General features: G+C 37.6%; 1 long non-coding RNA gene across 1 annotated transcript in view; it reads left to right on the top strand.

The window, feature by feature from the left end:
• Positions 1-3,216: 3,216 nt before the first annotated feature.
• The window catches only part of LOC121394248, a 38,345-nt gene continuing 18,279 nt past the window's right edge, over positions 3,217-23,282 (top strand). The window contains exons 1-3 of the long non-coding RNA XR_005961582.1: positions 3,217-3,452; positions 7,410-7,687; positions 8,265-8,385. This is a non-coding gene — a long non-coding RNA (uncharacterized LOC121394248). The remainder of the gene's footprint in view (positions 3,453-7,409; positions 7,688-8,264; positions 8,386-23,282) is intronic.

Below are 23,282 nucleotides of genomic sequence, written 5' to 3'. Positions count from 1 at the left end.
GGGTGAGGATGTCAAAGCAGCATTGTATGTTGATGACAAGCACTGTTGCAGGACCCATTTTCTGCTTCAGACTGGAATTGTGATATGTTCTGTATTTGTTTTATATATAGATACACTGTTTTATATAAAAATATATTCAGAATTTAAGTGCCCAGGGGATACAGGGTTTCGCTTACAGTATATACTCTATGTAACAAATCATCAAAACTTGCAGCTGAATTGTTAGCAGAAATTCATTTTGGACATTTAATTTGCAGTTTTTTGTGTCTCTGTATTTAAACAATACTATAATTAGACACATGCACACATGTATTACTATCCAGCAGCTTTTACTGTGCACCATGTATATATATTTAGTGACATTTACTACATTTATATCCCTTGCAGGCTGTTTGCTTGGAATCCCAAGAGGGACTCATATCTCGTGGGCTGCATACATCAGCTGAGTTTTGTGGTTTGCTTTTCAAGTGTTCTCTAAAGTTAGTTTCTAAAGAGTGGACCCCACTGAGATTTATAATAATATGCTAGTTCTCTGTGGAGATGAATATTGCTATACTATTATGCTTGTTCTTATGCAGTTACTAATTATATACACATTACAGCATGTTGTGTGTTGTGTAATTTACAGCACAGAAGCATTTACTGAGCTGTGCAAGGTGTAGGAAGATTAAGGGGCATGCTTGTGGTCAGAAAATGTTTACCCAGCTGAAATCAGCATGAGTAAATATATCTTCAAAGTAATAAAATACATGTTTACATGATAGAAATAAAATACATGCAGATTAGAACATTTCACAGTATATCCCACCTTTTATATTCAACACAAAGTTTTTGGATACTAGCACCAGTTTTGATAATTATTGATAGTGTTTATGCTTATTTTGTATGTTAAAGGTGTTGCATGGATTTTTGATTTAGATTTTATTTTTATTGTATTTTGTATATTTATTATTATATTATAATCTATTATACTCTACATTTTCCTATGAGTAATACTGAAAATGATTTCCTTATTAATGGCATGCTCCAATGACACAGATTTATTATGGATGCTGGCAACCGGTGTTAATGCTAGAACCCAGCTATACTACATCTAATAAAAGGGGGTACATTATCCTCTGTATACTATTTCAGTCATCTATCCATAAATCAATATAGTGTCTATAAACTGGCATTGGCCCAGCTTCTTTATGCTAGTTCCTTTTAATAGTTTAGTCTCATTTGTCATTGTTCCAGAAATGCACAGCCTAGTTGTTTGTTAAGTTTTCTATGCAGTTTAGGGTAAATGGTATGGGCCAGTGAAGACTTTGCAAATACTCAGGTTTATTACAGAAAAAAAGGGGATTAAAACATATCTAATATTGTATCAATTGGTACAGTTACAGATGAAGCCACTTGGATTTGTGAGTTAAATGCGTCATGACTCAGGGGTAATTGAAGAAACTGTGTTATCTTAAGTCATCTTAACTCATTTAATGCATTTAACCTTTTCATTAGCATACCAAAGCACCATTGTTCACAATGGTGAATGCTTTAATTAGATGGGTTGTTGTGACACAGTTTTCTGTGTTAAATGAGATAAATGGGATATCTGTGTTTAGTTATTCTGTGTCAAACAGACAAACCAAAGTGGCTGCATCTGTACATTAAGTTTTATAGTACATCATTCAAATATATGTATTATTTCATCACAAGAAGTCATTGGTAGATGCTCAGTAATGGGGGCAGATATAGTAGAATCTTGCTTGTAGAGGTATAGGACCTGTTATCCAGATTACTTAGGGCCTGGGTTTTTCCAGATAACTGATCTTCCCGTAACCTTCAGTAGGAAAGAGGAGAGCACTCAAACGCAGATTAACTGCTTGTGATTAATATTTATTTTACTTCATTCCCATCATCCAATCAGGAGTAATATGCAAATTCAAAAAATGTTCAATTTTGTGTCCACAGGTGATTGAAGTAAAAGAGAAAATATCTTCAAAGTGCTTGAATATTTTGTGCAGGACATGTCCAATCAATTAAATACATTGTATGCAATGTTAAAATTATCCAATGAAATAAATACATCGTATCAATTGTGCAAATATTCACCAACCTGTTAAAAACAAAATTCATAGAAAAGATCAAAAAGAGGGGCACTACTTTTAAACGTCTACCCCAGCTCAATCAGTTTAAAAACACGAAAATCACAATACTTGAGGCTATTAAACTTGAACTATAAAATCTTACCCTATTTCTGTCGTTATTGTAGCATATTATTCAACTTTCATGGTCTGCAAAGTAAATAAGTTAAATTAACACTTTTATAGATACGGTTTTAAACTCCAAGAATCATTTAAACCATCAGGATGTGTGCTCAGTTTCTTGATTCATTTACCTTCTTTTTGCAAGAGTCTTTTAATTCTATTATCACCTCACCTATCAAGGGCGGCTTCCTCAAGGACGCACCAGCGCAGTTGCATGGGGTTATGTTTACATTCAAAAAAATGTTTGGAGACCGAAGTATCTGTTTGTGTGTTTTCTTTATAATTTCTAATATTATTTTTATGTTCTTGAATCCTTTGTTTCACCTCTCTGGAAGTCTGCCCAACACAGCCCAAGCCACAAGGACATTTAAGAAGATATACAACATGAGTTGATTTACAAGTGGCATATACGTTTAAATCAATCTCATGTCCTTTTTTGGGATGGTTAATTTTGCTGCCTTTTATTATGGAAGAGCAACAGTTACAGCTCAGACATGGATACGTTCCCTTCTTTTTCTTACCATGGAATAAAGATTTCTTTTGGCGTGTATCTGATGGACATAATATATCTTTAAGAGTGCGACCTCGTTTATAGCAAAAGAGAGGGAGAGCACCAAATAAATGGCCAAATTGTCTGTCAGTTTGCAAAAGAGGCCAGTATCTTTTAATAACCTTCTCCATCTTGTTGCTATTTGAATTATAAGTCGAGACGAAGATAAGTTTTTGGTCTGTGTGTTCTTTCTTCTTAGGGCAACTTGGATCTCCATAGCTTACGTCTAATTGAAAATATTGTAACCATTAAATAAATCCAATAGGTTTGGTTTGCTTCCAATTCGGATTCATTACATCTTAGTTTGGATCAAGTACAGGCTACTGTTTTAAAAAATAAATCATTTTTAAAATTTCGGATAAAATGGTGTCTATGGGAGATGGTCTTTCCATAATTTAGGGCTTTCGGGATAATGGATTTCTGGATAATGGATCTCATACCTGTACAGAACTGAAAAAAGGCGAAAGTAAATTCATCATGCAAATACAACTTAGAGATCATGAGCACCAGTGAATTTAAAGAAAATGTAACTATGCATATATTTTGGAATTCATTTAGGCTCTATTGTTGGAATATGGAATAATATGACAAGCTGAACATTTATTTACCAGATTACAGAAGAATCTTGAAGGCACTGGAATGCCCATTTTGCGAAGGTCAGTACTAAAGACTTCATATTTCTCTCAGGTTCTAAAATGAATATAAATAGCGTTAGCATTAAAAGATGGAGTAGGCTACATTGTCAAGTCAGATATATTAAGGACCTCTGCATGTTTCATGCCTAACACCCCTGAAGGATGAATTATCTGTCAGCTTAAATAATTAACCAGCTTTTAACAACATGTAGCTGCTTGTTTCTTGTTGAATATTGTATCTTGTTACAATATTCCTTATGAGAAAGAGAATTTTATTGAGAATAGATTCCATGTTATGTAAACATTAATACCTACATATCTGGCTAACTTTAAAGTGCATGAGTACTTCTACAGAAGTGTTAGGAGTGATTTTGGACACAAGTAATGAAGGTGCGTGACCACAACCGTAATTGTAAGTCACAAATGATGCCTATAATCCATCTTTTTGATGGAAATATTTTTCTCTGGCCTAGATTTACTATAGCTTATTATAGCTTTTAACATAACTATAGACCCATAAATCTTTGGACAGAGACAACTTTTTTTTCTAATTTTGGTTCTGTACCCCAATGAATTTTAAATGAAACAACTCAGATGCAGTAGAACTGCAAACTTTCAGCTTTAAATCAATGGGTTGAAAAAAAGATTACATACAAATGTGAGGAACTTAAGCCTTTTTTTAACCCAATCACTTCATTTCAGGGGCTCAAAAGAAATTAGACAAATTAAAAAACTGAAAATAAAATGTTAATTACTAATACTTGGTTGAAAACCCTTTGCTGGCAATGACAGACTGAAGTCTTGAACTCATGGATAGTACCAGATTCTGAGTTTCCTCCTCTGCTAGGCCTTTACTACAGTGGCTTTCAGTTGTTGTTTGTCTGTCTTTCTGTCCAAAGTTTAGTCTTCAAAAAGTGAATTGCTTGCTTAATTGGGTTCAGATCAGGTGACTGACTTGGCCTTTCAAGAATATTCCACTTCTTTGCCTTAATAAACTCCTGGGTTGCTTTGGCTGTATGTTTGGGTCATTATAAAGACACTTCCCAATCAATCTGACTGCATTTAGCTGGATTTGAACACCTCAGAATTTATTCGGCTGCTTTTGTCCTGTGTCACATCATCGATAAACACTAGTGTCCCAGGGCCACTGGCAGCCATGCACGCCCAAACCATTACACTGCCTCTGCCATGTTTTATAGATGATGTGTTATGCTTTGGATCATGAGCTGTTCCACGCCTTCTCCATACTTTTTTCTTGCCATCATTCTGATAGAGGTTGATCTTGGTTTCATCTGTTCAAAGAATGTTTTTCCAGAACTGTGCTGGCTTTTTTAGATGTTTTTTTAGCAAAGTCCAATCTAGCCTTTCTATTTTTGATGCTTATGAGTGGCTTGCACCTTGCAGTGCACCCTCTGTATTTACTTTCATGCAGTCTTCTCATTATGGTAGACTTGGATATTGATACACCTACCTCCTGGAGAGTGTTGTTCACTTGTTTGGCTGTTGTGAAATGGTTTCTCTTCACCATGGAAATGATTCTGCAATCACCCACCACTGTTGTCTTCCGTGGATGTCCAGATCTTTTTGCATTGCTGAGTTCACCAATGCTTTCTTTCTTTCTCAAGATATACCAAACTGTAGATTTTGCCACTCCTAATATTGTAGCAATTTTCTGTTTTTGCAGCTTAAGGATGGCACGTTTCACTTTCATGGAGAGCTCCTTTGACCACATGTTGTCTGTTTACAGCAAAATCTTTCACATACAAGCACCCCCCTCAAATCAATTCCAGGGCTTTTAACTGCTTAATTGATAATGACATAACCAAGGAATTGCCCACACCTGCCCATGAAATAGCCTTTCAGTCAATAGTCCAATTAAATGAAAACAAGTGATTGTGTTTAAAAAAAAAAGGCTTTAGTTCCTCACATTTCTATACAATCTTTTTGTTCAACCCACTGAATTAAAGCTGAAAGTCTGCAGTTCAACTGCATCTGAGTTGTTTCATTTAAAATTCATTGTGGTAATGTACAGATCCAAAATTAGAAAAAAAGTTGTCTCTGTCCAAAGATTTGTACCTAATTCAAGATGCCCCGAATAAGACTAAGAACAAATGTACTTTTATACACCCTCTTTAATAGGGTTCACATCAGTCCATGTTTTCCTTTGTCAGACCTCATTTTTAGCACTTTGGCCCTTAGGGAAAATTGCATCTGTACAGAGTCCCTGTCTGCAGTTTTTGGCTCAAAAATGTTCTAGTGTTTTGGCTCATCTTCCCCATGGTTCTGCTGTAGGGACACTTTTTATATTGACGTAACAGCAGTGGTGATATCAGCCACAAATGATTTATTTTCTATATCAAATTAAATAGAACTACGTGGCCATGACGTTGATTGGGTGTGGCCAAAGGGAAGTGGTCAATTGCAGGCATGGCCTGTATTAAAATCGGAGACTCAGTTTCCACTCTGGATATTTATAGGTGTCCAGAATTCTACTTTGAAATTGGTGAAAATTGTTTCAGTCACTGATATCATGCTCATATGTTCAGTAGTTGCTGTACAGTATACAGAATTAAAGGGGATTTTTAATTTTGCTTTTTGTGCGTAAAGGAAACGGCTGCAAGGTCCCCACAAATTCAGACCATTATTCCCTGATGCTGTACAGATTTATACAATATGAAGGGCCATACATGTTCATCGCCACCTTTGCATTCCATCTGACTGACCAGAACAGCTAGAAGTGGTGCAGTTCCTCCTTTTTTCATACTGGAAATTTTCCATCATCAGGATCACAAGATTATAGATCTGACTGGCCTTATGACTGGCCATACATTCCCAGAAAGTTGGATATTATGGCTTAAATTGGCCTTTGCCTGCTTTAGGTGTCTGTCAGGTGTCGATAATGAGGTTGATCAATTGTATTAAATATTTCTGGCATACATACTTCTGTTATCATATTATTGTTTCCATGTCGCATAACTTTTTGCAAAGCTTACTAAACTCTAACCCCAGAATTGTTTCCTAGGCTTGTCACAATTGATACCAATTTCTGTTCTCACCCAGAGAGTGGTGTTATGTGAAGAAATGTCAAGAAAATTATATGTTGAGTTTAAATAACTTTATTTTCCAGACTTGCACATGTACTATAGCTGCAATATTATAATCTGCCAACCATTTGCCCAGAGCAGCATTATTTTGAATCCCCTGAACAAAATTCCAAAAAGCCTAATAAGTAGGATCTGTTTGGCCAGCTTTTGCCATGTATAGTTCACAGTACCATTTATTGTGAAATTTTTCCAATATGTCTTGGGTTAGACGTGAAAGAGTAACTATAAATATAGCCTAGTTATACAAGCTAAACAAGTAATGTTTTGTTGTTTTGTTTATTAGTACAAAATCTGTATATTACCTTTGTTGTATAATTGATGTATTATCCTTTGGAAAATCAGTAAGATATTACAGAGACCAAGCTCATTTTCACTAATTTTATTAATAATCAAACCAATAGGATCTATTATTAATCATACATGCTTACTGTACATACCTCTTTATTTCCAAATACAAGCCATACATAAAGCATTCACAATATATGTATTTACATGATTACGTTTTATTTGCGATGGTGGGCAGTTCAGATTGGTTTTTAGTTTAATCTGTGATAGCTTGGTTGAAGCAGATTTGTAAGTAATGAAATTAAAAGGGTCTCATCTAAATTTACATTGACATTCTCACAAAAAGGATAACCATTTTAATGGCAAAACCCAGAGAAGCAAATTAAATAATTATTATATGTCTTAATCACCATCTTTTATTCTAAACTGTTACCACTTTGAAATAGATTAGTCTTCTTTGCCATTTTTGGAACAGCAGTGCAGAATACTGATGAATGACTGTGTTTTCATCTGCAGCTGTTCCAACAACAGCATTATTACAAAATAAAAATCCTGAATGTGTTTTTGTCTGTTCTTCTTGCTATCTCAGGAGAGTCATCAAATTGCATCCCCTTGTGTACCACTTTTCACTGATATTCTAAACTGACAGAAATACACTGTCCCTTGGGAATTTCCAACACACAAAAAGAGAGAAAGATGTGTACTGTCCCTGCATAGAAGGCATGTTCTTCCTTACCCCCTGGCAATTTATGCTGCTGCACAGCTTTGTACAAACAAAACTCCTCTGCCTGCAAAAAGAATTACTACAGCTTTGAATCTCATCCTAAACAATACATAACAACAGAACACAGTGATTTGATACTGAAGGTATTTATTTTCTGAATTGATGTCTTTTATTCATGACTGGTAGTGATGGGCGAATTTGCGGCGTTTCGCTTCACCGAAAAATTTGCGAATTTCGCGCGAAATTCGCGAAACGCCGGCGCCCGTTTTTGACGCCGGCGCCCGTTTTTGACGCCGGCGCCCGTTTTCCCGACGCCGGCGCCCGTTTTTTGCGCCGGCGTCCGTTTTTTCGAAAAAAATTTTTGACGTCGGCGAATTTTTTCGGCGAATTTTCGCGGGCGTTTTGCGAATTTATTCGCCTGCCGCGAATCGCGCAAATTCGCCGCGAATTCGCGCCTGGCGAATAAATTCGTCCATCACTAATGACTGGTAAAAAAGAAATCCCATATACTCCATATACTGTAAATGAGCACAGTCTGATATGGGTATATTCACATTTATATGTGTGTGTCTAAAATTTCTGATTTCATTTGAAATCCATACAGTTTGCAGTTTGCATTGCAGATTATTTAATCCGTGTAAATGTAGATCTGTGTAAATGTAGCTTCACTGGAGTTAAACATAATTATAACCTTTATTTACCTGAAGTACCACTTTCCAGGGTCAGAGGATGTGAGTCCTTGCCCTTGACTGAAGAAATGGTGGTGAGATCATACCCCAGAAAACTGACATTTCCAAATAAAAACCTGCAAACAGCTACAATGCCCAATTTTGCAGATTAGGTGAGTTGTGTTGACATAAAATACATTTTTACTTTTTAGATAGAGATACTGTAGCATTGTTATAACATTATAAATACGTTGTCATGCCTCTTCTTCCCTTTAACTACCCCTTTAAGTATCTTCATGTTCTTCCTTTCCTTGCAGATTATACTATGTCTTTCCTTTTTTCCCGGTGCATTTCCCCTTCCTCTGCCATGCTCTCTTGTTCACCTTGCACAAACATATATTGTTCATTCTGTATCATGTTAGACCTTTCAACTTCTCATATTTTCCAGAGCAGGTTAAACCTTTTTCTCTTGTAGAAATAAGCTTAGAACTGTACAGATGGGGATATACTGGAAGAAGCCCAGGGCTTGCTTGTTTCCTCTGCCATTGTGGCATATGCTGCCTGCCCTGACCACTTTCCTGTTTCGTGAACCTGCACTACACAGTATACCTCATTTGTAGAGACCCGCCTCTACCACATCGCATCGGATCACAAAATGATTATGAATTATCACTTGTAGCCACAAAGGCTTCCAGTATAAAATACCACAAAGTTACTTCTGGGTCAGAGAAATTCTCGACCCACCCCCTCCCAACCCACACTCAGACCGGCCCACCGTTCCCCCTCTATTTCTAGATCCCTGCCCGCTTCACCCCTTTTTTGACAACACTGCGGGTCAGGTACAGGTCTATAAATAGAGAGGGGAAGGTTGGCCTGGCTTGGGAAATTGCAGTTGATGCTGATTCCTGAGCATGCTCCCTCAGGCTTCATGTCAGCGTTGAGACCTGAAGAGGATACAAAACGGCTGATGATTGTGACTGGGAGATCTGCTCTTCTGCATTTACAGGTCAGGTTTTTTTACATCTCCTTTAAATGGTAGGGTGAGGTTTTGCAAAAATTATTTTGTATGGTGGTTTTATTTAAATTCTTCTTAAAAACACAATCAAATGAAGGCGATGCTCAACTATAACTCACCACTTGTTGTAGCATCAGGTGTAAGCTGCTGTTCCCCCTGCCAGGGGCCCCACGTATAACTCCAAGAAACACAGGCTGCAAGCCTTCAGAAACATTGCCTAGTTTGTTGGCACAATAAACCACTGTCACAGGATTTGGAGTGCTGCAGCGTGTGTTTCTTGGGCTTTTTAAAAACACAGTTACCTTACATTAACATTTTTAAAGGAAAATGAAACTTTAAAAAAAAAAAAATTGTGTAAAGAAAGACATTGCAATTCTAAGCAGATCTCCAAAACTACTTTTCAATTATATTCATATAATTTGTAAATATAATTGCCATTGCAAGCAGTCTCTGTCTGCTCCATTCTATTATCTGCTCTAGAGGTTCTGATTTTTTAAACAATGTAGCAGACGGCAGCTGATAACAGACCCATGAAGAAGCATGCAAGGCTGACTTCTGCTGCATTGTTTCAAAATACAGAACCAGCAGCAGAAAGAGACAAAAAAAAAGTGTTTTCAATTACATTTGCAAACTGTAACTAATTTTGAATGAATGTGTAATTGAAAGTTGGTTAGAAATACATTTCCTTTTCTGTTTACATCACCTTTGACTGCAGATTTAACAGATCAGGTAGACTTTCCCTAGTTAAAGGAGAAGGAACCCCCCTAAGTGCAAAAGCCCTCCCCCCCTGCCCTGTGTTTCCCCCTCTCCCTCCTCCCCCCTGGCCTACCTGTCCCCCCGGGAAAATGCCCTTAACTTGTTACTCACCGCTCTGCGCAGGTCCTGTCCACGGAGTTCACAGGTGCCATCTTCTCCCGAGCAATCTTCTTCCTGGATTAATCGGCAACTTCTGGAAAAACTTTGTGACTTTCGGCGCATGCGTAGTAGATCCGTACCGGTAAATGCTCCTACTGCGCATGCGCGAAAAATGCTGGTCAAAGCAGGAAGAAGACCGCTCGGGAGAAGATGGCGCCTGTGAACTCCGTGGACAGGACCTGCGCAGAGGGGTGAGTAACAAGTTAGGGGCATTTGCCCGGGGGGACAGGTAGGCCAAGGGGGAGGAGGGAGGGGGGCAACACAGGGTAGGGAGTAGGGCTTTTGCGCCTAGGGGGTTTCCTTCTCCTTTAAAGTTGAAAAAGATATATCAGTTTAAGACTGATAAATGCAGCCGTAGATACCTGTATCAAGAACTTCAAGAACTAGAAAGGGGCATGTAAGTATTAAAGGATATCTGTAACTCCCATAACTAGAAATTGTTTATTCAGTTTATATGGGGCTGATTAGTACAATCTCTTGTCTGTCCCACATTTTGACTTTAGAGAGCTGTTATGGGACTTTGAGAATTTAGTCTTGAGACCTGCCTTTCTGCTTTTACTTGAAATGCTACAGTCCCTTGGCAAACTTCCAAGCCTGCTCCACTGAAGCAGATCTATGTGTTTTTAATGTTATATTCCCTTTAAAGCGCTACAGAATTTATGTTGTCAAAGAAAGACTATTCACATATTCACACTAGGTTTATAATGTTTCAGAAAGGCACTTTCAAGAGAATATGAATAATCTAAACAAATATATATATATATATATATATATATATATATATATATATATATATATATATATACAGTTGAGTTCAGAATAATAGCAGTGTATTTTAAAAAGGGAACAAAGCTCAAAATCCTTAAAAGAGCTTTTATTTCCATACATGCAAATGCATTGGGAACACTGCACATACTATTCCAAATCACAATATGAAGAAAAATATATCAAATTTGTGTTGGTCCTGTACAGAAAGTGGGGAATATTAAGTTGTTCCAAAAATAACAGTGTCTGCATTCTTTACAAATTCAAATATTCACTGTATAAACTGAAGAATGTTTCAAGATTTTGCTTTCCTTTGAATCACTGAACTAATATTTAGTTGTATAAGAACTGTTTCTGGAAACTGCTGCATATCTGTGTTGCATGGAGTCAACCAACTTCTGGCACCTGTTACATTCCACAATTCTTCTGCATTTCTTGGTTTTGCCTCACAAACAGCATTTTTTTATGTCACCCCACAAGTTTTCTATTGGCTTCATATCCGGGGATTGGGCTGGCCACTCCATAACGTCAATCTTGTTGACTTGGAATCAATATGTTGCTCATTAACTGGTGTTTTTGGGGTTGTTGTCTTGTTGAAACATCCATTTTAAGGGCATTTCCTCTTCAGCATAAGGCAACATGGCCTTTTCAAGTATTTTTAATCAAAGTACGCTGTTCTTCTGAACAATGTCTGGAATGACCCATTTTCAGAGAGAAAGTCACTATAACCAGCATGCTGACTTCCGTCTTTACATAAGGACTGTAATTGACACTTTTTTGTCACAGAATGAATGGCCTCAATAATTACTATATAATAACAACTCCACACTGTTATTATCTGGTACACGCTATTATTATTTTCAACACTGCTTCAGAATCAGCTTCATGCATGTCATGACTGTTGGGTCTGATGGTTTTCTATTACTAGTAAATTATTTGCCATGCAGAAATATCATTTCTACCAAAAATAGTGATTGATCAGGTTAGTGATGTTGGACTGCTATTATTCCCACTAAATTGGTTAGAGGGGTGGAAGTCTTAAATTATGAGGGTAGACTGTCAAGGTTGGGGTTGTTTTCTCTGGAAAAAAGGCACTTGCGAGGGGACATGATTACACTTTACAAGTACATTAGAGGACATTATAGACAAATAGCAGGGGACCTTTTTACCCATAAAGAGGATCACCTTACCAGAGGCCACCCCTTTAGACTAGAAGAAAAGAACTTTCATTTGAAGCAACGTAGAGGGTTCTTCACAGTCAGGACAGTAAGGTTGTGGAATGCACTGCCGGGTGATGTTGTGATGGCTGATTCAGTTAATGCCTTTAAGAGTGGCTTGGATGTTTTCTTGGACAGACATAATATCAAAGGCTATTGTGATACTAAGCTCTATAGCTAGTATAGGTATGGGTATATAGAATTTAATTAAAAGTAGGGAGGGGTATGTGTATGGATGCTGGGTTTTCATTTGGAGGGGTTGAACTTGATGAACTTTGTCTTTTTTCAACCCAATTTAACTATGTAACTAACTAACTATGTAACAACTGTATACAGGTATGGGATCCATTATCTGGTCGCCAGTTATCCAGAAAGCTACAAAGTACGGAAAGGCCATCTCCCATAGACTCCATTTTATTTTATATAATCCACATTTTTTAAAAGTATTTGCTTTTTTCTCTGTTCTAATAAAACAGTAGCTTGTACTTGATCCAAACTTAGCAGAACCAGCCTATCAGGTTTGTTTACTTGATTTCCTGGTAGACTTAAGGGAAGCATTCTGGATAACAGGTCCCATACCTGTATACTGTATATATACTGTCAAAAGGAGCAGAATAAAAAGAGCAAATTTTATTCCTTGGAAAATCTCTGTTTAAACATTTTTCAATTAAAATACACTTTAGAGTAAACATAATTACAGACATACACAATACTGATTTTGATGATTTTGAAAATGTTGTTTTGACTGTGCAAGCTTCCTTGTCAAATACAGATTAAATATGGAATTTAATTTACAGCCCTATGCAGTGCGTGGATGCCTCAGACAACCTGTACAAATTACTATCATATATATGTTCAATGCAAAGCCTTCTGGGTATTTGTAACACCCTGCACTCTGTCTTTAGAATGCAGATGTCTCTATAGATTAACCTACCTAACTTAACTCAAGTGCTTTAACATTGAATGATCTACTTATACAAAGCAGATCTTTTTAAAATATTTGGTTAATCTGCAAAGAATTTAGTGATTTTGCTTCTCTAATATTGAAGAGAACACCTTAGTTTCATTCAGTCTGCTTGATCTCCGCGTGTTAGGGAAGCACAGAGAGTGCATGCCAACCAACTGCTGAGTGCATCTTGTTAAATTCATTATAATGTACTACCTTTATTCACAGTCTGCATCTATGTTCATATTGTATTTTGATAACAAGTTTCTAATTTTATCTAAATCATATACATAAGAGATAAGGTCTGCAAATGTTGCTTTATAAATATTTTTGAGTCATTATCAAGTGCAAAACTTAAGTACAACTTTGAGGAGCAAAAAAAGAATCAATAAATATAAATGTTAAATCAGTTGAATTATTTTCCTATAAAAAGTAAACATTGGCTGTATAAACTTAAAAGATAGCTCTCATTTTCAAAAGTACTCGCTTTTATGCTTGATGAAGGCAATTAGAGGAGAAGGAACAGAGGCATTTTATTGCCAATAGATTAGCTGCAATAGTGAAAGCTAGAATGCAATATTTATTCTTCAGAATGTTTTACCATACCTGAGTAAAAAAATCTAAAAGCTCTCTGTTTGTTCAGTATTAGCTTGGTGTGACATCACTTCCCTCCTGAGTCTCTCCCTGCTCACTTATAGCTCTGGTCTCAGATTACAGCAGAGAAGGGAGGGGGGAGGAAGAGGAGCAAACTGAGCATGCTCATGCCTGGGACAAGGAGGTTTAAGCTGAAGGCAGGAAGTCTGATACAGAAGCCCATGTGTACACAATAGAAGGAAAGAATTGAAGTGTTTCTTTAGACAGGGGAGCAGCACTACTTTGAGGGTTTACTGGTATATTTAGGTTGTCCTTTCTGATAAGGCTTACTTAGTTTGAACCTTTCCTTCTCCTTTAAATAGGTTGTGTAATCTTTCACATGAAAACTAAAAGACCTGTCTTAAAAATGTGGTGAAGAAAATTAAGTACCAAACACTGGATGCAGGTGTAGCGGGGTTTGGGTAAATGGAAAAATAGCTTGCTATTAAAAATGTGATGAACCCTTTTTCTGGGTTTTTTTTAAGAAAAAATATTTTTGATTGGAATTAATTTTCTCTGTTGATCTTTAACAGGATGTTCTTTAAAGGAACAGTTCAGTGTAAAAATGAAAACTGGCTAAATCGATAGACTGTGCAAAATAAAAAATGTTTCTAATATAGTTAGTTAGCCAAAGATTTTATGTATAAAGGCTGAAGTGAACAGTTGTCTAACTTAACAACCAGCTCTTTAACTCTCAGTTAGTCACCAACTTGAAGGGGCGCCACAAGAGACAGAACTGTTCAGTGAGTTTGCAATTGATCCTCAGCATTCAGCTCAGATTCAAAAGCAACATGTGAACCCCCCCTGAAGTCACTGATTGGTTACTGTCTGGTAACCAATTAGTGGAAACCAAGAGAGCTGAAAAGCACCCGTTAGTAAATCGGTGAAGTGGCGAAATGACGTCACACTGGCAAATTTTCGCTAGCATTAGCCACTTCGCCCTTTAGTAAATTTGCCCCCAAGAGAGCTGCAAAGCAGGAAGTAGTGTTCTGGCTATTATGTTAGACATTCAGTCACTCCAGCCTTTATACATTACATTTTTGGCTAACTAACTAAATTAGAAACATTTTTTATTTGTACAGCCTATCCATTTACCCAGTTTTTATTTTTATACTGAATAATTTCTTTAAAGCAATTCTTTTTTTCTAGATTAATAAAGGTGACATTTATGCAGGTGGTTTATGTGGAGAGCATGTTGAGCAACCAATTCTTAATAACGTAAAAGAAACCTCTACTGACGTGAAGACTGGTTTTACTGCTGCTCATAATGGTGTATTTCTGCTCATTTGTACTGAGTATTCTCCTTTAATTAATAAGTGGTAAAGGACCTATATTTGTGTACATGTAAAGTTAACTTAGCCTGCATAATGTCTATAAAGCATTTGTCTAATATAATTTATTTTAACTTTTATATGGTTTTCTTCCATGAATATGTACAGTATTCTTCTGAAAAGAGTGAAACTGAGATAGAATGAATATTTCTGAAACATTTAAAATGTCTGCAGAAGAGACAGCAATGGCATTACACGTTTTACATTTGTAGGTAGTGATGAGTGAAACTGGCAAACTGCTGAAAAATTTGCAAAACATATTAATCACAAAATGCTGAAATCTTGTCAAAATGCACTGAAGTCAATAACATTGTGGTTAAGGTGTTTTTAGCTGTGCAATAGGATAAACATTGTCCTACATAGTTAGAGAAGCTCCTTCCCACTATACTACAACTGTTCTTTCTAGAACAAAAGGCTCCCGTGTTATCGTTCCATATTCCAAACACGGCACCAGACAGCAACTTGGACAAACAGGGGTGGGGCTGGAGTGTCCTACTATCCATTAGTTAAAGGCAAGGGGCAGATAATAATGATGTTGGGTTTTGTTTTGTTTTTTTGGTGCAACAAGCCACTTTTTTCCTTGTGAAGCAGACCACATGGTGAAATTCTAACATGGATTAGTGAAAAGTTGTTCTTGCTGGCAAAACTTGGGTTTCCCTTGCGAAACTGTAACAGATGAAAAAAGTTTGTGCATTGCTATTTAAAGTACACTAACAACGTGTATGCCATTTTAAATGATTTCTTTATATATTTACTGATACCTGTCCTTTAATGATGCTCTATGCTTCTTACCAAATCTTATACAAATCTTGTATACAGTATATTTTATCATTTGTTGCCTGAATTTTGTCAATTGTAAAAGTAACTGAGAAAATTGAATGATAGAATATATTCCTTAAAACAGATTCTGCTGTGGCCATTGGTTTTTAATACACATTGGCAGACTTAAGGTTCCAAATTCTTCAGTAAAAAATGGCAAGAAAAAGAACTGAAAAAAAATTCCTACACAATTTCCTACACAAATTTCCTGCTGGCAAAAATATTGTGATATGAAATTACATTTTTGATACAGCCCCTAGTTGTGCACTATTTTATTCAAATCACTACTTTATCACTTCTCCCAACACTTTCTGCAAAAACTTACTGTACATTTGCAGCTACAGTATCACCTCTTTATGAAAGCATGTCCATTTTAAATACTTTGCAACACCTATCCATTTCTTCCCTCTTTATTACTGCTCATCCCAGGCACTATCTTTTGGCTTCATAATAATTCCCTTTGGTTCATTCTCTTTTGCACCTGTACCTTATCTAAACTTATTTAGATTCCCACCATGGCGTCCACATATCTTGCTTTTTATTTATTTTTATTTAGGCTCAGTACACTTTTATTTTAAATTAATCTATTTGCCATAACGGAAATCTGGCTCTCCCAGAATGAGCCTCACTTTCTCTCATACCCTCTCATGCTACTCGCATATTCCGTTTTTTGAATTGCATGCAGTTACACTGTGTCTTTGCATGTGTACTATAGCCGATATTTACCTATGGATTCCATTGCTTAATTGGTTCATAGGGAACTCTCCTTTTACATCTTTAAACTAAACTCAAATACAGTACTACATCTTGATATAAATTATCTACTGCAGTCTTGACATTTGGCCCAATGCCTTATCCAATGTAAATGGCTGTATTTATTACCACATTTTGTGTCTTTAATTTGCCTACCCACTTAGATTGTAAGCTCTAGGGAGCCAGGATCTCCTTCTTCCTTTTTTTTCTTAACACATAAAGCAATCTTTGTATATATTTATTTTTTATTAAATATTTTTCCTGTGTACTGAAGATTTACAGTATACATGCAGTAATGTACAGTATAGAGATACAGTATACTGGCACACATATTCGGTTTGTTTTTTCTGTTGTTGAAATTCATTGAGTGCTCTGCTAAAGGCATGAAAAAAATCTTAAATAGGAAGCCCATATCAACTGTATTTCATTCTCATACAATATGATGCAATGGAACAAGTAGATGCAATTCACAACTACATACAAGGAAAGCCTAATTTACCTTTCTTGTTCATGCCTTATTATGCATTTGTTATGCATTTCAAGTGATGCTCACACATAGCGTAGGATATCCTATATACTAAACGAAGGTTGTTTCTATGCCCGGCGTGTCGGGGAGGCAGATGTGCGCGCATCTTCAGCTGAAAGGTTAGCAAAGATGCGCGCGCAGAAAGACACGCCGGACATAGGTTGCTGCCAGAAGATTCAGGCAGACACCGTCCCCCTCACTCATGCCCGGCGTGTCGGGGAGGCCCCTCACTCATGCCCGGCGCGCGCATCTTCAGCTGAAAGGCTAGGAAAGATGCGCGCGCAGAAAGACACGCCGGACATAGGTTGCTGGCATAAGATCATCCCCCTCACTCTTACCGCTGTCTCCTTCTGCCTCCCGCCGCCTCTTCTTTGCTGGGCGGCCATGTTGCTACTCCTCTGTGAGTGCCCGGCGTGTCAGCTGAAAGACACGCCGGACATAGGTTAGGAAGGAGGCATATGCGCTGTGCTGGCGGCAGATTCAGGCTCCCCAGACACCGTCCCCCTCACTCTTACCGCTGTCTCCTTCTGCCTCCCGCCACCTCTTCTTTGCTGGGAGAGTGGGCGGCACCGCACTGCCCAATCAGCACGCACCATCGGCCATGTTGCTACTCCTCTGTGAGTTTGTGTAATGGCGGCGCTCCTCTGCCTCTGTCACACCACCAGTGCCGGCAGCTACTCCACTGCCTCTGTCACACCAGTTAATAAGCTGTCTGCCTCTGTCACCAGTGCTGGCAGCTACTCCACTGCCTCTGTCACCAGTGCCGACTGCCAGCAGCTACTCCACTGCCTCTGTCACCAGCCGACTGCCAGCAGCTACTCCACTGCCGCTGTCACCAGTGCCACCAGCTACTCCTCTGCCTCTGTCACACCAGTTAATAAACTGTCTGCCTCTGTCACCAGTGCCGGCAGCTACTCCACTGCCTCTGTCACCAGTGCCGACTGCCAGCAGCTACTCCACTGCCTCTGTCACCAGTGCCGGCAGCTACTCCACTGCCTCTGTCACACCAGTTAATAAACTGTCATTAGACCAGATACCATTATTAGCAAAACGGGCTATATTATCTCCAAAAAATATTGATGTTGACATGATAAACAACCAAGTGATTGCATTACTTCCTGGACAAAGCTGTGTCTTTCTGAGTACAGACTGTATTGATTCTGAAGACGAAAGTGAGAAACTTAATTTCCCATTAGAATATTTAAACACTATCAACCCTGCTGGATTACCACAACACAATCTAATACTCAAAGTAGGAACAATAGTCATGCTGTTAAGAAACCTTAACACTAAGCAAGGTTTATGTAACGGTACACGGTTGGTTGTGAAGACCATGAGACAAAATGTTATCAAGGCAGAAGTGCTTACAGGATCCCATAGCGGTGATACCATTTTGATTCCCAGAATTGACCTTACCAGTTCTGACCAGGAATTACCTTTTAAACTTAAACGACGACAATTCCCCATTAAGGCTGCATTTGCCATGACAATCAACAAATCACAAGGACAAACATTGGATAAAGTCGGCATTTACCTATCTGAGCCTGTGTTTGGTCATGGTCAACTTTATGTTGCATTTTCAAGAGTGCAGCGTTCATCTGATGTTAAAGTCAAGATTTTAAGTACAGCTCACCAGGGAGAACTCATTCAAGGACAGGAGAACATTTTCACCAAAAATGTTATTTATAAAGAAATTTTTCAGTAACACTTTACTACCAATAAACTCAAAATTTAAGAATTCTAATAGCAGATAGGTAACAACAAGCAATCGGCACAGATTCACTCTACATCCCCACAAATTAGCGTCGCCAGTTGCTGCCTGGGGATGGAGAGTGAATCAGCACCCATCGCATTTTGCTGCCTCACTGTTGTTACCATTCTTTCATTAACGATTCTTTAGAGAATCGGGGGTTTACTGGTATAATATATACCATAGCTGTTTAATACATTATATTTAATATAATACATTTGATTATTTGCTTTTAATAAGCGACTAGTACTAGTCTACAACTACAGCCTTTTATCAACATGTTTAATTTGCTTGTATTTCTGTTCAACATTTCTTCACCCTAAAACTCGTGTTGAGTTTCTGGTACACAACCAACCAGAAAACACATTGCTTGTGAGTTAAGAGTTTTTAAGATGTCTCCAATTCTGCTAAACTTAGTGACCATGTAACAGTTCCAATGCTAACATAGTCAAGCAAGCATAAGCACTATAAAGCATAATTCTATAATTCTTTTATAATTTTTAAACATAACCCTATCCAAACAGGTACACCCAATTAATTATTAGGAGTAGTTTTATTTCTTTAAAACCCTAATGTAGCCAAGTGATTGTTCTGCTATCTGCCAAGGACAAGGATATATTCTGCTGCTAACAAGAATGCTTGTTATATCTGTGACATAAGATAGGCAAGGACTGCTTTGCAGAGCATGGGTGCAGGAAAAGAATACTAATTGTGCCAGTAGGAAGCTAGGGGACTAATTTCCCAACTAAGTGAAGCAGTTCACTCTGACAAATTGTATTTTTTTTTTCTACAAAGTTTCCAGTTTAGGGACCCAAAAAATGTATTTAGAAGATCGTTTCTTATAATGAGGCATCGAGTGGTTTAAAAGCCATCTACATCCACTACACTAATACTTTTCTAGAAAGCTCAAATTCTAAAGCAATTATCTATACAATGAACACAGTGATATCCATTGCCTCTGGATGACAGAAAAAAAATAATTTCTTTCATTTGTTTAATGCAGGATGAGGTGCCTTCTGGCAATGATGCTAGCTCCATCTTTGCAAATGATAAAATTGCATATGAAACAGGAGTAAAACCTTGCAGATTGCTACCAGTGCTATCAGTGGGATGGTGATTGTTTATTCAACAATGACCCCTATGGTGGAAAAAGGTTAACATGGCTTCTTCAGAAATAATTAGTATGGAAATAAGCAGGAATGTGGATTACCCAAAGTGCTCTAATCTGGTTAAAATCACCAGTTTGCAAAGGGTTTATTTGCTCTGTATTATTTTTCATAAAGAAAGTTGCCATAATGATGCATCATTTTTTTAAAATCATGAATATTTTTCCTCTTCTTACATTAACAAAAACATTAACCATAGTGGTTACTTCAGGGCAGGCTTTTCTTGCAACAGTAAAATGCATCTATTTTTTATATTTGCTGATGATACTAGATTGTAGGGGTATGGATGACTTATTGTCGCAAAAAGTGTTCTCATATCTATCACTAGGCGGGGCATAGAAGCTTTTTTAGCATTGCAGTTGTCAGAAAGCTGTTATCTGGTTACCTTCCCATTGATTTTTGGGGGGGGGGGTGAAATCACTTCAACTTGCAGTGCAGCAAGGAGCACAAGTCACATGATAGGGTGCACCTGCAAACTGACAGCATGTCTAGCCCCATATCAAATTTCAAATTTAAATATAAAAAAATCTGTTTGCTCTGTTGGTGGAGAGCTTTTATCAAGCATTTTGAGAAGGATTTGGGGATTTTTGGGGATAACAAAATGTGTAACTCTAGGCAGTGCCACTCAGTGCTGACTTGCATATAAAAGGGCATTAACTAGAGGTATGAAAACATACATTTTTACCGGATCCCTGGTAAGGCCTAACCTTGAGTAGACAGTGCAGATTTTTCTTTTGCGCCAGATTTTAAGAAGGGTAGTAATGCAGAGACGAACAGCTAGACTGATAGAGGAATAAAAGTATTACACTATGGGGAAAGACTATGATGTCGGATTCACTATCAAAGTGTGGCTTGGACAACGTCTTAAACAAGCATAATATACAAAGCTATTGCAATCTTAAAGGGGAACTATTGCAAAAATTTAAATTTAAATAAGCTTCAGCATAATGAAATAAGAAACTTTCTAAATACAATTAATTTAATATTCTGTACTGTTTACAAAGTTTCTTATTTCAGTATAGTGAAGCTTATATTACATTTTCATTTTCACGATAGTTCCACTTTAAAGGGCACATTTACTAATGGTCGAATATCGAGGGTTAATTAACCATCGATATTCGACCGTCAAAGTAAAATCCTTCGACTTCGAATATCAAAGTCGAAGGATTTACCGCATTTCGAAGGAAAAATCGAACGATTCGAAGGATTTTAATCCATCGATCAAACGACTTTCCTTCTATCAGAAATTTGTTAGAAAGCCTATGGAGACCTTCCTAACATTGATGTTTGGTAGGTGGTGAAGTAGTTTGGTCGAAGTTTTTTTTAAAGAGACAGTACTTCGACTATCGAATGGTCGAATAGTCGAACGATGTATTAGTTTGAAACGTTCGTTTCGAAGTCGAAGTCGTAGTCGAAGGTCGAAGTAGGCAATTCGATGGTCGAAGTAGCCAAAAGAAAAAGTAGTATTTTTTCTTCTATTCCTTCACTCAAGCTAAGTAAATGTGCCCTTTAGTCTTCAATTACATGGTAATTCCATAAAACAAAAATAGGTATTGTATACATTTTTTTCTTATTATGCATTTTGCTTATACTTAAAAATATTAACTACCAGTGCCATCCAGGGGTCATTTAAAGCATTATTTTATGTTAGCAATCTAGACATATATTTATGCCTATAAAAATAACCTTTTTTAGTAAAACACATAAATTAAAAACCCCATTAATTTCTTGTATCTACAAAGTTTCTTATTTCATTATTCTAAAGCTTAGATTATAGTTTCATTTTCGCGATAGTTCCCCTTTATATATATATTTATTCAGGTAAATTGTATATCAGTGCTGTCCAACTTCTGTGGTACCAAGGGCCGGAAATTTTCTGTCTTACATGGTGTAGGGCCGATAATGGAAGCCAGTGATGACAACTCCCTGTTTATAAACCACACCCACTTTAATCCACACCCATGTTACCACAAGACCATGTCCACATTAATGGTGGTAGCACACCAAAAGACTAAATGATTGGTGCTCGCTGCAGGGATGTCATTTATCACTCATATGTGAAAAAAGTTGTCATATTAAAGGAATTGTTTGGTATAAAAACTGGGTAAATAGCAAAATAAAAATGTTTCTAATATAGTTAGTTAGCCAAAAATGTAATGTATAAATACTGGAGTGACTGGATGTCTAACATAATAGCCAGACCACTACTTCCTGCTTTGCAGCTCTCTTGGGGGCAAATTTACTAAAGGGCGAAGTGGCTAACGCTAGCGAAAATTCTCCAGCGTGACATCATTTTGCCACTTCACCGATTTACTAACAGGTGCTGGCGTAAATTAGCTAGCGAAGTGGACCTACTCTAGCGCTACTTCGCACCCTTACACCAGCACCCGTTAGTAAATCTACACTAATTCACTAAGTTGCGGATTTTCGTGAACGTTACCTCTTGCGCCAGACTTTACTTCGCCCACCTCAGACCAGGCGAAGTGCAGATAGAAATTTTTTCTAAGTACTTTAACTTTGCGCTGTATGCAAATTAGGCATCACTAGCGAAACTTCGAACTGCTGATTGTAACATCGCTAGCGCAACTCCGCAAACGATCTGTAACTAGTGCGCAACTTCAGATCTTCGTGAATTTGCGTAGCCCTGGCGAATCTACTCCTGTTGAAGTCCGGCAAAGCCAGCGCTTGCGCAACTTCGGAGGTAAGTAAATTTTCCCCTTGGTTTCCACTGATTGGTAACCAGACAGTAACAAATCAGTGACTTGATGGGCGCCATATGGGCCATAACTGTTGCTTTTGAATCTGAGCTGAATGCGAAGTATCAATTTCAAGCTCACTGAACAGCTATGTCCCATATAAATGCAAGTTATACACTAAATTGCTGTGTGTTGGGAGTTTCCTTAAATGAGAAGGATCTAGGGGTTTTTGTAGATAACAAGTTGTCTAATTCCGGGCAGTGTCATTCTGTGGCTACTAAAGCAAATAAAGTTCTGTCTTGCATAAAAATGGCATTAACTCAAGGGATGAAAACATAATTATGCCTCTTTATAGGTCCCTGGTAAGGCCTCATCTGGAGTATGCAGTACAGTTTTGTACTCCAGTCCTTAAGAGGGATATAAATGAGCTGGAGAGAGTGCAGAGACGTGCAACTAAATTGGTTAGAGGGATGGAAGACTTAAATTATGAGGTTAGACTGTCAAGGTTGGGGTTGTTTTCTCTGGAAAAAAGGTTCTT

The sequence above is a fragment of the Xenopus laevis genome, chromosome 5S, assembly GCF_017654675.1.
Source record: "Xenopus laevis strain J_2021 chromosome 5S, Xenopus_laevis_v10.1, whole genome shotgun sequence".
In the NCBI taxonomy this organism is placed as follows: domain Eukaryota; kingdom Metazoa; phylum Chordata; class Amphibia; order Anura; family Pipidae; genus Xenopus; species Xenopus laevis.
The sequence above is the reverse complement of the archived record's forward strand: the minus strand, read 5'-3'. Positions and strand labels throughout refer to the sequence as shown.